The sequence below is a fragment of the Drosophila suzukii genome (assembly GCF_043229965.1).
Source record: "Drosophila suzukii chromosome 2 unlocalized genomic scaffold, CBGP_Dsuzu_IsoJpt1.0 scf_2c, whole genome shotgun sequence".
In the NCBI taxonomy this organism is placed as follows: Eukaryota; Metazoa; Arthropoda; class Insecta; order Diptera; family Drosophilidae; genus Drosophila; species Drosophila suzukii.
The window spans coordinates 38,632,820-38,650,802 of NW_027255896.1; the positions used below are offsets into that span (position 1 = coordinate 38,632,820).

Sequence of the window (17,983 nt, forward strand, 5' to 3'; positions counted from 1 at the left end):
AGATAATGTTCAATTTCAATTAATTATCGCGCAAGTCTTACCGATAACGAACTAAAACGGTTATTGTATTTTTTTGACATTTATTTTCCGGTCCTACCTATATCAAATTGAATTTGTTATTGTAAAATATTATAAAATGCTAAATACCTGAGAGAAAGAAAATATGATCAAAAGGAAGAGAGATCGCTATAGTCAAGTGCCTCGACTATCAGATATCCGTTACTCAATTTTAAAATGTGAAAATTGGTAATATATATAATATGTTTAATCACAACAATCTCTAATAGTTTCCGAGATCGCAGCGTTAATACAGACAGAGAGACAGTCGGACAGGCGGACATGGCTAAATCGAGTCGGCTGTTGATCTTGATAAAGAGTATATACACATAATATGTTCGAAAACGCTTCCTTCTTCCTGTTGAGTAGCGAGTATCTAATTGTCTAAAACGTCTACTAAAGCGCCCTTTATTATATTTTGTATGGTCTTGGCCGCCGTACAGGAATTGTTTCAAAACAAAATTGAAAGAAGCTTGTGCTTCTATTCTTCGATATTAATAAATGTTGAGAGAGTATTCTCTGGATACATATAGTTAAGGAAAACGCAAATAAAAGTTTATATTTTCGTCTTGTATGTCTTCAACAGTAATCAAAGTTTATATGGTGTGTGACAACTTTGATGGAGGCGTTGATCTTATCACAACTTATGTGCCCCAAGATAACAGAACAAACAAGGAAAAACGCTGCAGTCGAGTGCCTTGACTATCAAATACCCGTTAGACACCTAAAGGGAGCAAGCAGGGGGAGCGATAGCGCGACCTACCCGCGATTTATACGGTGTGTGACAACTTTGATGGAGGCCTTGTTCTTAGCACAACTTATCTGCCCCAAGATAACAGAACAAACAAGAAATAACGCTGTAGTCGAGTGCCTCGACTATCAAATATCCGTTACACACCTAAAGGGAGCAAGCAGGGGGAGAGATAGCGGGACCTACTCGCGATTTAAATAGATTTAAGCGTTATGAGCGTTTGTGGGCGTTAGATTGGGCGTGTCAATCTTTTTTTAGGTCAATCGATACGTATGACCGAAATTTTTAAAGTTCACCTGCAATGCATATGGCATGGTCTTAATGTCAAGCGGCTAGGCTTGTTGCCAAACGGAAAACAAATCAGTTGGAGCAATATTGAAAAGAACAGTCTGCACTAGCAAAAAAATAAAAATAAAAATAAATGAAATGTTCAACGAATGTTTTTGTTGATGTAAATTAAAAGTTTTAGGCTTCTTTATCCCACGTCCACGGATGCTTCGCCATCCTTCTCGCGCCATCTGTAATCCAGCTTCGAGTCCCAATAGGCCTATTGGACCTTGAGGAAGTGGAAGCCGAAATGGGAACGGGGCTGTTCCGCCTGTTGCTGCATGAAGTCGCCCAGCGTCGTGGTAATGGCTGATGATGGCTCCTCCATCTGTCTCTTAGCGAGCGACCTTATTTCCTCCTCCCTATAGAGGCCGGCGCGTCCTTCATCTCCGCTTTAGCTGCCAAGTAGCTGGTGGAGGTGGAGAGCTCGTCGGAGATCGAGCGATGTCCCATGTTCCTTCCCACTGGGATTCTCTAGTGGATCTCCTCCAGCACTTCAACTATTCTGCGGTTCTGCGGATTTTCCCCGTTGTGGTATTGCTTCCTGTCGGTCAAGTCCCACAATAATTGGCAACAGCTTGGATTAGGCGTCCTTTTTAATGTGTACTAACCTTCTTAAGGAGTTTTTGGGGTTTATCTTCCATTTTTAATTTGGAAATTCCCCACAGTTTCTGCACAAACACCGCCAAAAATTAAATTTCTTATTCTTTGGGCTTTGGGCTTCTTATTCTTTCTTTCGGCTAACGGCGTTCATCGAAATTCACTCGTTAAATCTGGTATTTTTTAGCTCATCTGAAAAACAATCCATAGGTATTGACGACAACAAAACATTTAAGTTACATTTTTTCCTAGCCTTAAAACTGCACTGTACGGAATCAAAATCTTAAATTTCAACACGGACGGACAGATTACACAGACAAAATGTTGCCTTAAAATTCGACGTTTTAGGTGTCAATATAGGGTCAAAACATTTTAAAAAGTAAAATAAAGCGTTTTGGACAGCATAAGTAAAAACAAGAAAGAACTATCAGATACCAGTTACTCAACTCAGGGACCAAAGGGAAATGGAGATATGCAAGCAGCAACGCGAGATTGAAATCCGCCACCTACCCGTGATCTCAATATATGGTTATGTAGGCGGTAGACAGATTTAAGCGTTATGCGCGTTAGAGTGGTCGTGGCAAACTTTTTTGGTCAATCGATAGGTATTGACGAGACTAATACATTTCAGTTAAAATTTTTTATCTAGCATAAAAATTGTGGGCGCCACAGGCTTGGGCGGTTTGTGGGCGTTAGAAAGGGCGTGGCACATTGCTGAAATAAACTTGCACTGCGCAGGAATCTCAGGAATCTGCATGCTTAACCCCAGTATTGTAGCTCTTATAGTTTCCGAGATCTCAGCGTCCATACGGGCAGACGGACAGACGGACATGGCTATATCGACTCGGCTAGTAATCCTGATCAAGAATATATATACTTTATGGGGTCGGGAACGCTTCCTTCTGCCTGTTACATACTTTCCGACGAATCTAAAATAGTCACAAAAATATTAAGATAATGTTAAATATTAATGAATTCGCGCGCATGTCTTATCGATAACGAAATAAACTTGCACTGCGCAGGAATCTCAGGAATCTGCATGCTTAACCCCAGTATTGTAGCTCTTATAGTTTCCAAGATCTCAGCGTTCATACGGGCAGACGGACAGACGGACATGGCTATATCGACTCGGCTAGTAATCCTGATCAAGAATATATATACTTTATGGGGTCGGGAACGCTTCCTTCTGCCTGTTACATACTTTCCGACGAATCTAAAATAGTCACAAAAATATTAAGATAATGTTAAATATTAATGAATTCGCGCGCATGTCTTATCGATAACGAAATAAACTTGCACTGCGCAGGAATCTCAGGAATCTGCATGCTTAACCCCAGTATTATAGCTCTTATAGTTTCCAAGATCTCAGCGTTCATACGGGCAGACGGACAGACGGACATGGCTATATCGACTCGGCTAGTAATCCTGATCAAGAATATATATACTTTATGGGGTCGGGAACGCTTCCTTCTGCCTGTTACATACTTTCCGACGAATCTAAAATAGTCACAAAAATATTAAGATAATGTTAAATATTAATGAATTCGCGCGCATGTCTTATCGATAACGAAATAAAACGGTTTTTGTATTGTTTTGACATTAACATTCCGGTCCTACCTATACCAAATTAAATTCGTTATTCTGAAATATTATAAAATGTTAAACACCTGAGAGGAAGAGAATATGATCGAGAACAAGAGAGACCACTATAGTCGAGTGCCTCGACTATCAGTTAGCCGTTTTTCAGCTTTAAAATTGGAAAATTGATAATATATGTAAAATGTTTAATCCCAACCTTCTAGCTCTAATAGATTTTGAGATCTCAGCGCTTATACGGACAGACAAACAGACGGACACGTGAACTTAGCCAATCGAATCGGTTATTGATCTTGATCAAGAGTATATACACATAAAATGTTCGAAAACGCTTTCTTCTTCCTGTTACATACTTTCGGAAGAGTCTTGAGTACACCATTTTATTGTACGGGTAACTGGTATAACTATGTCTCCACTCACAATAGTTTCTAATTAACTGTTTTAAAGTAAAATGATTTATTCTAAGATTGTAAATTTATGATCAATTTTTGATCAATTTTAGTTCTTATATCCGTTATATTGTATTCCTTTAAAGTATGTATTTTCGCTTTTTTGAGATATTTGAATAATTAACTAATTTTATCAACTTTGTTCAATTTTGTCGGACGCTTGCATCAATATTAGCTATGTGGTATATAGAAAAGTGGACGAGCGTTCTGTTTCCAGTAAAATGTGTTTATGATGACCGAAATCGGCTCATCAGAACTCACTATACAAAACAAGGAAGAACGATATTTATGCCATATATATCTGAAAGATACCCGCTACTCAGCTTTAAAATTGAAAATGGATAATAAACGTTATGATGATTGTTTTAAAAGTGGAAAATATCGACCTTCTCGCGTCCCATCAGTTCTTTTTCAGCAATTAAAATTTTGCATATACCCAATCGAAATTGGATAAATTAAATTGTTATTAAGTTTATTGGGAAGAGAACAAATATAGAATTGAATTTAATTGAATCATTTATATTGTATGAAGTATTTCTGTATTCAAATCTATTCCTAAGACATGTAGTTGATCAACATTCTTGTAAACATTACCAATTCGCAAAATTTATCTATCATTTTGTAGAATGTGGAGACCTTAACCGTCTGTATAAAGTTAAGGGCTTCCCGATCAGTAAACGACTTTAAATAAACCAGCATACTTTGTTACGTACGCGATTGCTTTCACTCTAGATTCGCTAGGCAACGTACATTTCGGCGACCTTGACAGGGCACAGGGTCTGTATAAACGTACAAGTTCAATTCATTGTGTGATATCTTGGACACTATTTCTGCACTGCGCGAGTAATTGCTATCACTCTACTTAGAAACTGGTTTACTTAATGAAATTATAGTTCACAATGTTCTCTTAAAGGTGAATTCATATGCTCGGCAAGCCTACAATTGATATCTAGACTATGTTGCCTTAACAACTTTTACAAGACGTTTAGCCGATACTGCGAATTCCTGGACGTCATCGCGCCGTGCACCATTTCGGAGCGGCTGTCAGAAAGGCATCAGGAAAAATCGCCATGGCAACTTACGTAAGGCATTTGTCGCGGCCCAGAACAGCGGTCTCAAGTGCAAATCAACGGATCACACCATCGGGAAAATGCCCCTCATTTGCAGAGTTCAGCGTCAATAAGCGGTTCAACTTTTGTGCCTAAATTGCCTTAGCAAGGTGCACATGGCGGGCAAGTACAGCTTCAAATTTAAATGCCACGTATGCCGGGAATGCAGCTCTCAGTCACCACAATAAAGTCAAGAGTAGGACACGGAGAGTGGTTGCTCAAATTTGTCATAACGAAGTTCATCACTCAAAGCCAGTCGAAGAGCATTGTTAAAACCAACTGATGGAAGCTTCAGGTCGGAATCCAACCCTTAATTCTACAAACCAAGCAAGATCGACATTTTAATCAGTACCCTGGAATTGTTTAAGCTCTTCGGAGAAGGTAAAATATCTGTCGGTCCAAATCTACCCTATTTGCAAAATTCTTCACTTGGATGGCTGATTAGCGGCAGAATCGACGAGGCCAGAAGTATAAAGGCTCATGCATTTATATGCAAGGGGGAAAGTATTTGAGATCTCAACGTCAACTTGAAGAAGATCTGAGCACAGATCAGCCGGCTCTCACAGAGGAAGAAGAAGCCTGCGAAAAACACTTCACACCTCAGGTAACAGTCCTTAGTTCCGGATGCGTTCAGGTATGCCTACCATTCAAACACCATCCAGAAACTCATGGCACTTCAATGGAGACTGCCAGATATCGCACAAGAAAAGCGTCTGAGCGCAAACCTTTGCTGAAAGGCAGTTCATGAGCGAATATCTCTCGTTTACAGATTACAGATCATGTTAATATCTCCCAGCCACACTACTTTTTTCTCAACAACGAAGTTACGTGTAGTAGCTATTCGACGCGTCAGCTGGAACATCGAGAGACCTGTCCCTCGAGTAATTTCAGTCCTAGCCCGTCTTTGCGACTTACTCGGCTTGCTCAGCCCAGTGGTTTTTCGCTGCAAAATCTTCCCTCAACAACTCTGGCTGCAAGGACTTGGATGGGACGACACAGTAACATCTAACCTAATCATGGAATTGCATCGAATCGAATTAGATCTCCAGAGAACTAATAAAATCGAAATTCCACGATTTTCGCAAGCAGAGAGATACCCTGGTTATCTCCTCACCGGTTCGTCCCTTTAGACATTCCCTAAACCAACTATGCATGGCAGCAAGCTATAGTATCGTACACTATTTCAACGCATCGTGTACACAAAAAGACGCCAATAAGACCTGTGACGGCGGGATTACATGCACACGCTTTAGATGCGATCGATATTCAAACGCCTAAAGGAGGTTTGCGACGCCCAATCTGCAAAATAGCATCTTTGCCAATCCAACATGGTGCTCGAAAGCTACACCTTTCAACAGGCGGAGAAGGCTTGGACCTACTATTATATTCGTATTTAATCATTTTTAGTATAGCGGGGTATTTATGTATTAAAACCTGTTCCTAGGCTATGTACTTTATCAACGATTTGATAAACGACTTATTAAACTATATTTAACAAATTCCTCATTCCCACGCCAGAGGTAGAGGTTTTTGAGCGTTTTTTGTGGTTTCCTCAAGATTCTATTGCATAATGCAAATACTTTATTGATCTCTTATTATCTAATTTCAAAATTTAACAATTTGTGAAAAACTTTACTATAAGCGATTTGGATTTTTCCAATGGTGCTAGCTAAAAGATAAATTAGATAAGTTTTAGTAATGTAGCGAAAAGGTGTGAGGAAAGTTGTGAATCAATTTGTTTAAAAATGTATTTGTGTTTGATCAAAATTAGTTTGTAATTGGCATTTGATTATAATTTGATATTATTTTGCCCTCTCAAAAAAATGTGTTAAGTTTGTTAAAGATTTGCAGATGAAATATTTTTCTGCAAAAGGATGTCAGTGGGTATTATAAAGAATTTTTATTTAAAGGAATCTCATTTCCCCCGTCAGCTACAAATGCATATATACACAAGCACGGATATCTTGTTTTCAGTATTCATGTTTTCATTAGTCTTTAACCTGGACTAGATTTATTTGCACATTTTCCTGTAAATACATTTATTAGAATAAAAAGCAACCATTACCAATTTTGTAAAATGGTTTAACAAAGAAATACCTTTAGTCTTGTGGTGTTTTCCTAGACGGTCACACTTAACGGCTTGGTTATCCCCATATGCTAGAGAGCGAGACAGCAAGAATTGGAGGCCATGACGAACAAAAATAGGCAAAGCAGAATATTACAAAATTGTGGGACTTGTAGGCTGAATTTAAAAAACAAAAAATTATACGGTTACTTGCTGGTAAGCCTTAAGATTATGAACAGCACTGTTTAAAACAACTTAGCAAATTTTATAACAGAGAAAGTGTAAAAAAACAAGAGTAGTTTTATCGCAGCTTGGCGCCGCCTATTGTACCAATTTGTACTTAGCAAGCGTCTTCACTTTATTTCCGAATTTCTGTTATTTTATATATTTTGTTCATTTTAGGGGTGCCTATATATTAGTTAAGATAATGTAGCAGAAAGGTGTGAGGTAAAGCCGTGAATCTACCTGTTTAAACCTTTATATGTATTTGCTTAAACATAGGAATGCAATTTCAATATAAGAATAAAAAAATTAGATTGTAATATTATTGCATTTATCAGAGTTCTACTTGAATGTTGGAGACGGGTGTGAGGAAAAGCCGTGAAAGTATTTGCATTAACAACTGTATTAGTTTAAACATAGGTGTGCAATTTCAATTTGAGAATAATAAAATTGGTTGGTAATTTTAAATAAGTTTTTCCGTATAAAGAAAATATATTAAATCTTATTTCTTAAGATTTGCAAATAAAATATATTTTAGAAAAGGGGTATTAGTTGGTATTTTAAAGAATTTGTACTTAAACGAATCTTACTTCCGCCGTCAGCTTAAAATGCATTTATACTCACACAGAAGCACGCATATCTTTTTTAGTAATCTTAATATCAAACCAAATCGCCTCTTAACGAGATAAAAATCTAGTGAACATCGCACCTTCAGCAAACCAAATTTCTGATATCAACGTTTGTGACGAAAATGTATTATACGGTCTACTACAGACAAGGAATAAAAGTCGTTTTGAAAGGCGTACAAAGTATTTCGAAATTCCTTTTTACGATATATAGTTTTTGCCAGTAGCTTTATTTGTTTACAAGTTAAGGGTGTACTAAATATAGAACCAATGCCATTTTTGTTAACTAATAACTTTGAAGACTTTTTACAACAATGTATGCCAAAAGATGATGAATCTCAAGGGCTATACACCTAAACATATTATTTGAAGTCGTTAGAGCGGTTTTTGAGAAATCACAAAAAAAATACAAGAATCTAATTAAGAAAACCTTTTGCCAATAATTCTTAAACGGTGGTATTTAGACAAATTATGTTAGAAAGAAGTTCAACGTATTTCAAAATACCTTTCTAACGACATATAGCACAAGTATGTAGCTTTAGTAGTTTACAATTTACGGGTGTACCAAATTTGGCAATTTATAGCTGTTTTCTAGCCAAACCTGCTAGTTTTTTAATTTCTTATATTGAGCTGATTAACATCGTCTAGAATTTTCAGGACTCTAAAATAACGTGCGGGGATGTAACTTGTTCTGGCCAGGATCCTTTACAATTAAGTTTGTAAATAGAGGGACGAAAACAGAAAACATGCCGTTTGATTTGCCTCAGACGGAAAATAAATGGAATTTTCGATGAAAGCCGTTATCCGCGGCCCAAAGAACAAGAAATTTAATCTTTGGCGGTGTTCGTGCAGAAGCGGTGGGGAATTTAAAAATTAAAAATGGAAGAAAAACACCAAAAACGGCTAAAGGAGGTCAGTGCAGATGAAAAAGGACGCCTAATCCAAGCTGTTGCCCATTGTTGTGGGACTTGACCGACAGGAAGCAATACCACAACGGGCCAAATCCGCAGAATAGTTGAAGCGCTGGAGGAGATCCACTAAAGAATCCCAGTGGGAAGGAACATGGGACATCGTTCGATCTCCGACGAGCTCTCCATTGAGGACTCCACCTCTACCAGCCGCTAAGGGACAGCTGGAGGAGCCATCACCAGCCATTATTGGCCAGCCTATTGGGACTCGTAGCTGGGCCGCAGATGGCGCGGGAAAGATAGCGAAGCATCCGTGGCATGAGAAAGAAGCCTTAAACTAACTCTAATTTACATTAAAAAAAACATTCGTTGAACATTTCATTTATTATACCCGTTACTCGTAGAGTAAAAGGGTATACTAGATTCGTCGGAAAGTATGTAACAGGCAGAAGGAAGCGTTTCCGACCCCACAAAGTATATATATTCTTGATCAGGATCACTAGCCGAGTCGATCTAGCCATGTCCGTCTGTCCGTCTGTCCGTCTGTCTGTCCGTCCGGATGAACGCTGAGATCTCGGAAACTATGGGAGCTAGGCCATTGAGATTTGGCGTGCAGATTCCTGAGCTTCTTACGCAGCGCAAGTTTGTTTCGGCACAGTGCCACGCCCACTCTAACGCCCACAAACCGCCCAAAACTGTGGCTTCTACAGTTTTGATGCTAGAATAAAAATTTTAACTGAAATGTATTGTTCTCATCAATACCTATCGATTGACCCAAAAAAAAGTTGGCCACGCCCACTTTAACGCCCACAAACCGCGAAAACCTGTGACGCCCACAATTTTCATGCTAGATACAAAATTTTAACTGAAATGTATTGGTCTCGTCGATACCTATCGATTGATCCAAAAAAAAATTTGCCACGCCCACTCTAACGCCCATAACGCTTAAATCTGTATACCGCCGGTAGGTGGCACATTTTAATCTCGCTTTGCTGCTTGCATATCTCCATATAGCTGAGTAACGGCTATCTGATAGTCGAGGTACTCGACTATAGCGTTCTTCCTTGTTATACCCGTTACTCGTAGAGTAAAAGGGTATACTAGATTCGTCGGAAAGTATGTAACAGGCAGAAGGAAGCGTTTCCGACCCCATAAAGTATATATATTCTTGATCAGGATCACTAGCCGAGTCGATCTAGCCATGTCCGTCTGTCCGTCTGTCCGTCTGTCCGTCTGTCCGTCTGACCGTCTGTCCGTCTGTCCGTCTGTCCGGATGAACGCTGAGATCTCGGAAACTATGAGAGCTAGGCTATTGAGATTTGGCGTGCAGATTCCTGAGCTTCTTACGCAGCGCAAGTTTGTTTCAGTAGACTGCCACGCCCACTCTAACGCCCACAAACCGCCCAAAACTGTGGCTCCCACAGTTTTGATGCTAGTTAGAAAATTTTAACTGAAATGTATTGTTCTCATCAATACCTATCGATTGACCTAAAAAAAATTTGCCACGCCCACTTTAACGCCCACAAACCGCGAAAACCTGTGACGCCCACAATTTTCATGCTAGATAAAAAATTTAAGCTGAAATGTATTGTTCTCATCAATACCTATCGATTGACCCAAAAAAAAGTTTGCCACGCCGACTTTAACGCCGTCAAACCGCGAAAACTTGTGACGCCCACAATTTGGATGCTAGATGAAAAATTTTAACTGAAATGTATTGGTGTCGATTGATCCAAAAATAAATTTGCCACGCCCACTCTAACGCTCATAACGCTTAAATCTGTCTACCGCCGGTAGGTGGCGCATTTTAATTTCGCTTTGCTGCTTGCATATCTCCATTTCCCTTTGAGTAACGGGTATCTGATAGTCGAGGTACTCGACTATAGCGTACTTCCTTGTTTTTATTTTAACTTCTTTGTGCACCAGCAGACTCTTCTTTTTTAAATTGATTTGTTTTCTGTTTGGCAACAAGCCCAGCTGCTTAACAGTAAGACCATGCCACATGCATTGCGGGTGAACTTTGAAAACTTCGGTCACTCTACAAAGAATAAGATTTTTCGACTAGTGAAACTCTTAGCCGATCTGAGTACTAGGCTTAACGGAATCAACGTTAGGTGCGCGGTGGAGTGGTGACGTGGTGTGCAATCTTCATCTCCCTTGCACGAGGCACTCGAATATATCGTATGTCGAAGAAACGAATGTAAAATAGGAACACACTCTATAGACGATTGCATCGACTATTAGATGCCACCTACTGCCACCTATCTCTTCTTCTATAGCGCCACCTAGCCTATAACGCCAAAAAGGCCATAGCGGCCCTTGCGGCTTGGTGGCATATTAGTGAAAACAGCGTGTATAATGCATGCGGTGTGCAATCTCAGTTGAATTGCAGAATATTAATTATTAACTTTATAACTTTATAATGACGGTCCGATTTCAAGCATTTTTTGCATGTAAATAGGTATTGATAATAAGAAAAAACTTTAGGCGGGTTTTAGTGTTATAGTCGTTTGTGGGCGTTAGAGTGGGCTGAGACAAACTTGCGCTGCACAGGAAGCCCAAGCACCTGCATGTTAAGTCCCAACACTCTAGCTTTCATAGTTTCCAAGATCTCAGCGTTCATACGGACAGACGGATAGACGGACATGGCTAGATCGACTCGGCTAGTGATCCTGATCAAAAATATATATACTTTACGGGTCGGAAACGCCTTCTTCTACCTGTTACATACTAGGCTAGTAATCCTGATCAAGAGTATACGAGTATGTACTTTATGCACGTTGCTCGTAGAGTAAAAGGGTACACTAGATTCGTCGGAAAGTATGTAACAGGCAGAAGGAAGCGGTACTCCTTCCAGATCCTATAAAGTACATATATTCTTGATCAGAAACACTAGACGAGTCGATCTAGCCATGTCTGTCTGTCCGTCCGTCTGTCCGCTTCTACGCAAGCTAGTCTCTTAGTTTTTAGCTATCTGAATGAAACCTTCCAAAAAGTATTATTTCAATTGCAGGTGGTATATTAGTTGGAGCTTTCATGTGGGCGTTAGAGTGGACGTGGCACCCTGCAGAAATGAACTTGCGCTGCGCAGGTAGCCCAAGAATCTGCATGCAAAGTCCCAACATTATAGCCTTTAAAGTTTCCGAGATCTTAGCGTTCAGGCGGACAAACGGGCACGGCTAGATCGACTCGGCTAATGATCCTGATCAAGAATATATATACTTTATAGGGTTGACTCTACGAGTAACGGTTATAAAAGCAGCAGCGAAAGATGCAACAAGATCATCCCCTATTTCCATCCCAAATCTAAACCGCACGGACATTAACAAACTGTTAAAAACGAATATACTTAAAAACAAGGAAGAATGCTATAGTCGAGTACCTCGACTATCAGATACCCGTTACTCAAAGGGAAATGGAGATATGCAAGCAGCAAAGCGAGATTAAAATGCGCCACCTACCGGCGGTAGACAGATTTAAGCGTTATGGGCGTTAGAGTGGGCGTGGCAAATTTATTTTTGGATCAATCGATAGGTATTGACGACACCAATAAATTCAGTTAAAATTTTTTATCTAGCATGCAAACTGTGGGCGTCACAGGTTTTTGCGGTTTGTGGGCGTTTAAGTGGGCGTGGCAAACTTTTTTTTAGGTCAATCGATAGGTATTGATGAGAACAATACATTTCAGCTAAAATTTTCTATCTAGCATCAAAACTGTAGGAGTTACAGTTTTGGGCGGTTTGTGGGCGTTAGAGTGGGCGTGGCAGTCTACTGAAACAAACTTGCGCTGCGTAAGAAGCTCAGGAATCTGTACGCCAAATCTCAATAGCCTAGCTCTCATAGTTTCCGAGATCTCAGCGTTCATCCGGACAGACAGACGGACAGACGGACGGACGGACAGACGGACATGGCTAGATCGACTCGGCTAGTGATCCTGATCAAGAATATATATACTTTATGGGGTCGGAAACGCTTCCTTCTGCCTGTTACATACTTTCCGACGAATCTAGTATACCCTTTTACTCTACGAGTAACGGGTATAATAATACAAACCTACAACTGAAAGCATCTCCTTGGTACCAAGCCATTAACCCAGAGATGATAAGCATCAACGAATACGCCAAAAACGCACAACTTTACAGCTTGCCAAGGAAAGAAATTAATAAAATCATCAGGCTTCGACTAGGACACACAAAACTGACACACGAATACCGATTCTCCCAGCCAATAAACAGCCAATGCCGATTCTGCACCACAGACGCCATCTCGATCTCACATATCCTTAACGACTGCGCCGCATTTCAAACACATAGACCTAGTAACTCAAATATAAAACTATCTGATCTCTTAATTAACCCTTCATATGACAATCTTCAGCAAATCCTCAACTTTCTCAAATCAGCTAACCTACTTCAACTCGTTTAAATTGTTAATCTCCTTCTCTTCCCATTCATATGTAAATTTCTAGTTATTAAGTAAACATGTAATTACAATTTAGTCCGGCCGAAAGTCTCAGCAACTAAGGCCGATTCCTCCCTGTACCTTTAAGTTAAGTTAACGTTGATTCCGTTAAGCCTAGTACTCAGATCGGCTAAGAGTTTCACTAGTCGAAAAATCTTATTCTTTGTAGAGTGACCGAAGTTTTCAAAGTTCACCCGCAATGCATGTGCCATGGTCTTACTGTTAAGCAGCTGGGCTTGTTGCCAAACAGAAAACAAATCAATTTAAAAAAGAAGAGTCTGCTGGTGCACAAAGAAGTTAAAATAAAAACAAGGAAGAATGCTATAGTCGAGTACCTCGACTATCAGATACCCGTTACTCAAAGGGAAATGGAGATATGCAAGCAGCAAAGCGAGATTAAAATGCGCCACCTACCGGCGGTAGACAGATTTAAGCGTTATGGGCGTTAGAGTGGGCGTGGCAAATTTATTTTTGGATCAATCGATAGGTATTGACGACACCAATAAATTCAGTTAAAATTTTTTATCTAGCATGCAAACTGTGGGCGTCACAGGTTTTTGCGGTTTGTGGGCGTTTAAGTGGGCGTGGCAAACTTTTTTTTAGGTCAATCGATAGGTATTGATGAGAACAATACATTTCAGCTAAAATTTTCTATCTAGCATCAAAACTGTAGGAGTTACAGTTTTGGGCGGTTTGTGGGCGTTAGAGTGGGCGTGGCAGTCTACTGAAACAAACTTGCGCTGCGTAAGAAGCTCAGGAATCTGTACGCCAAATCTCAATAGCCTAGCTCTCATAGTTTCCGAGATCTCAGCGTTCATCCGGACAGACAGACGGACAGACGGACGGACGGACAGACGGACATGGCTAGATCGACTCGGCTAGTGATCCTGATCAAGAATATATATACTTTATGGGGTCGGAAACGCTTCCTTCTGCCTGTTACATACTTTCCGACGAATCTAGTATACCCTTTTACTCTACGAGTAACGGGTATAATAATACAAACCTACAACTGAAAGCATCTCCTTGGTACCAAGCCATTAACCCAGAGATGATAAGCATCAACGAATACGCCAAAAACGCACAACTTTACAGCTTGCCAAGGAAAGAAATTAATAAAATCATCAGGCTTCGACTAGGACACACAAAACTGACACACGAATACCGATTCTCCCAGCCAATAAACAGCCAATGCCGATTCTGCACCACAGACGCCATCTCGATCTCACATATCCTTAACGACTGCGCCGCATTTCAAACACATAGACCTAGTAACTCAATTATAAAACTATCTGATCTCTTAATTAACCCTTCATATGACAATCTTCAGCAAATCCTCAACTTTCTCAAATCAGCTAACCTACTTCAACTCGTTTAAATTGTTAATCTCCTTCTCTTCCCATTCATATGTAAATTTCTAGTTATTAAGTAAACATGTAATTACAATTTAGTCCGGCCGAAAGTCTCAGCAACTAAGGCCGATTCCTCCCTGTACCTTTAAGTTAAGTTAACGTTGATTCCGTTAAGCCTAGTACTCAGATCGGCTAAGAGTTTCACTAGTCGAAAAATCTTATTCTTTGTAGAGTGACCGAAGTTTTCAAAGTTCACCCGCAATGCATGTGCCATGGTCTTACTGTTAAGCAGCTGGGCTTGTTGCCAAACAGAAAACAAATCAATTTAAAAAAGAAGAGTCTGCTGGTGCACAAAGAAGTTAAAATAAAAACAAGGAAGAATGCTATAGTCGAGTACCTCGACTATCAGATACCCGTTACTCAAAGGGAAATGGAGATATGCAAGCAGCAAAGCGAGATTAAAATGCGCCACCTACCGGCGGTAGACAGATTTAAGCGTTATGGGCGTTAGAGTGGGCGTGGCAAATTTATTTTTGGATCAATCGATAGGTATTGACGACACCAATAAATACAGTTAAAATTTTTTATCTAGCATGCAAACTGTGGGCGTCACAGGTTTTTGCGGTTTGTGGGCGTTTAAGTGGGCGTGGCAAACTTTTTTTTAGGTCAATCGATAGGTATTGATGAGAACAATACATTTCAGCTAAAATTTTCTATCTAGCATCAAAACTGTAGGAGTTACAGTTTTGGGCGGTTTGTGGGCGTTAGAGTGGGCGTGGCAGTCTACTGAAACAAACTTGCGCTGCGTAAGAAGCTCAGGAATCTGTACGCCAAATCTCAATAGCCTAGCTCTCATAGTTTCCGAGATCTCAGCGTTCATCCGGACAGACAGACGGACAGACGGACGGACGGACAGACGGACATGGCTAGATCGACTCGGCTAGTGATCCTGATCAAGAATATATATATTTTATGGGGTCGGAAACGCTTCCTTCTGCCTGTTACATACTTTCCGACGAATCTAGTATACCCTTTTACTCTACGAGTAACGGGTATAATAATACAAACCTACAACTGAAAGCATCTCCTTGGTACCAAGCCATTAACCCAGAGATGATAAGCATCAACGAATACGCCAAAAACGCACAACTTTACAGCTTGCCAAGGAAAGAAATTAATAAAATCATCAGGCTTCGACTAGGACACACAAAACTGACACACGAATACCGATTCTCCCAGCCAATGCCGATTCTGCACCACAGACGCCATCTCGATCTCACATATCCTTAACGACTGCGCCGCATTTCAAACACATAGACCTAGTAACTCAAATATAAAACTATCTGATCTCTTAATTAACCCTTCATATGACAATCTTCAGCAAATCCTCAACTTTCTCAAATCAGCTAACCTACTTCAACTCGTTTAAATTGTTAATCTCCTTCTCTTCCCATTCATATGTAAATTTCTAGTTATTAAGTAAACATGTAATTACAATTTAGTCCGGCCGAAAGTCTCAGCAACTAAGGCCGATTCCTCCCTGTACCTTAAGTTTTAAACTTTTGGCAACAGAGTACAATAAATTAAAATAGCTTTGAGATATAAATCAGTGTAATAAAATTAACTTGATAGGTAAATATTCCTTTTCCCCCAAAAAATGTAGTTAAATTTTATAATACATGTATTACAGGTGGACAAAGCGCACTTCAAGATTAAGATAATAAGTGTTCCAAATGCAAAATTTGACACAATTTATATTTACAGTTCTGGTTCGTATATATTTGTGGTGCGGAAGTTTACATTGACTTTTACCACACGTTACAATGATCTCTCGCACTGCTAGTTTACGACCTTCGGTCGCGAGGGACTGTGTTTTCCACGGCGCTGCCAACGACGCGTAAAGTTAAACTAAAAGGGGCGAGGGCGACGTCGACACTGGTTTGGCTCGTATCAGAGAGAACAAGTGAGTCTTAACTTTAGGTGTGAGAATGTCGCTCTCATTGCTGGCCAGCGGAGGTCGGGGAACTCTTTCCAATTCTTTTCATAAGTCCCATATCGAAGCATTTTTATACCCCTACAGTACTAGCTAAACTACTAAAAACAAGAGATAACGCTATAGTCGATGCCCTCGACTATTAGATACCAGTTACTCAGCTCAAGGGGAGTCTGCTTTTTCAAAAACACACCTAGCCTATAGCACCCATAGCGGCTTGGTTGCGAATTTGTGAAATCGACTTATTTGCTGCATGTGGTGAGAAATCTCGATTGAATTCCAAAATATTGATTATTAATTGGTTATAACTTTTTAATGACTGTCCGATTTCAATAATTTTTGGCATATAGATAGATCTTGATGATATAAACAAACCCTAGACGGGTTATAGTGTTATAGTCGCTTGTGTGCGTTTAAGTGGGCGTGGCCAACTGCTCAAAAACAAACTTGCGCTGTACAGGATGCCCAAGAAGCCAAGTCCCAACACACATTATAGCTCTTAAAGTTTCCGAGATATCAGCGTTCACACGGACAGACGGACATGGCTAGCTTCCTTCTATCTGTAAAGTACTTTCCGACGAATCAAGTATAACCTTTTACTCTACGAGTAACGGGTATAAACCGTCGCGAAAAACGGTTTGACAGAGAGAGTTCGCATTTTAAATATGTATTTAGCGTTTTACTTATAAAATTATTTTCGACTATTTAAAAAAAACAAGGGAGAACGCTATAGTCTACTTGACTATCAGATACCCGTTACTCAGCTAAAGGGACAAAAGGGAAATGGAGATATGCAAGCAGCAAAGCGCAACTGAAATGCTATACCTACCCCTGATTTGAATTTATGGTTATGTGGGCGGTACACAGATTCTAGCGTTATGGGCGTCAATCTATAGGTATTGACGAGACTAATACATTTCAGTTAAAATTTGTTTTCTAGCATGAAAATTGTGGGCGCAACAGGCTTGTGCGGCTTGTGGGCGTTAGATTAGGCTTGGAAATTTTTTTTTGGACCAATCGATAGGTATTGACAAGACTAATACATTACATTATATTAACATTTTTTATCTAGTATACAAATTGTGGGCGCCAAAGGCTTGGGTGGCATATTCGCGTAACAAACCTGAGTTGCGACCAAGACTAGGAAATCTAAATCTGAAATCCCAATTTTATATCTTTGATAGTTTCCGAAACATCCGCGTTCATATTTACGACTTTTGAGGTTTGTGGGCGTTAAAGTGGGCGAGGCAAACTTTTCTTTGGGTCAATCGATAGGTATAGATGAGAACAATTCATTTTAGTTAAAATTTGTACTTTATCATCAAAACTGTAGGAGCCACAGGTTTGAGCGGCTTGTGGGTGTTAGAGTGGGCGTGGCACCCTGCTGAAGCAAACTTGCGCTGCGTAAGAAGCTCAGAAATCTGCATGCCAAATCCCAATAGCCTAGCTCTTATAGTTTCCGAGATC

The 17,983-nt window shown here is 39.9% G+C and overlaps 1 protein-coding gene across 14 annotated transcripts in view; it reads right to left on the minus strand.

Moving 5' to 3' along the window:
* LOC139354527 (proton-coupled zinc antiporter SLC30A2-like) overlaps nt 1-16,742 on the minus strand; it is a 407,471-nt gene extending 390,729 nt beyond the window's left edge. For 2 of the 14 annotated variants that reach the window (XM_070998773.1, XM_070998772.1), the window contains exon 1: nt 16,286-16,546. The gene's annotated coding sequence lies outside the window, so the exon portion shown is untranslated. Of the gene's footprint in view, nt 1-1,933; nt 6,917-6,986; nt 7,132-16,211; nt 16,246-16,285 lie in introns of those variants that run through there. The other 12 variants (XM_070998770.1, XM_070998769.1, XR_011605496.1 and 9 more) reach the window with 11 other exon arrangements.
* Nucleotides 16,743-17,983: the final 1,241 nt, after the last annotated feature.